This window comes from Pteropus vampyrus, unplaced genomic scaffold, assembly GCF_000151845.1.
Source record: "Pteropus vampyrus isolate Shadow unplaced genomic scaffold, Pvam_2.0 Scaffold779, whole genome shotgun sequence".
In the NCBI taxonomy this organism is placed as follows: domain Eukaryota; kingdom Metazoa; phylum Chordata; class Mammalia; order Chiroptera; family Pteropodidae; genus Pteropus; species Pteropus vampyrus.
The window spans coordinates 10,956-11,220 of NW_011889560.1; positions in this window are offsets into that span (position 1 = coordinate 10,956).

The window sequence follows — 265 nt, forward strand, 5'->3', positions numbered from 1 at the left end:
TTTCTCATCTGGTTATGGGACTCTCAGAATGGAGGAAACAATTTTGTAGTAAGGGAAAAAGATCCCTGAGAGTCGTACACCACCAAAGGTGGCCCAAATAAATTAGGTTAATATGTTATTGGTGGAGATGTCATTACAGGCAAGCTTGACAAGTTGAAGAAGGTTACAAAACAATGAGAGATTTCCGCATCTGCACAGAAGGTAGGCTGTGATATCATCAAGTAGTGCTGCTGGGAGTTCAAAACGCTGATGAAAAATGACAGCA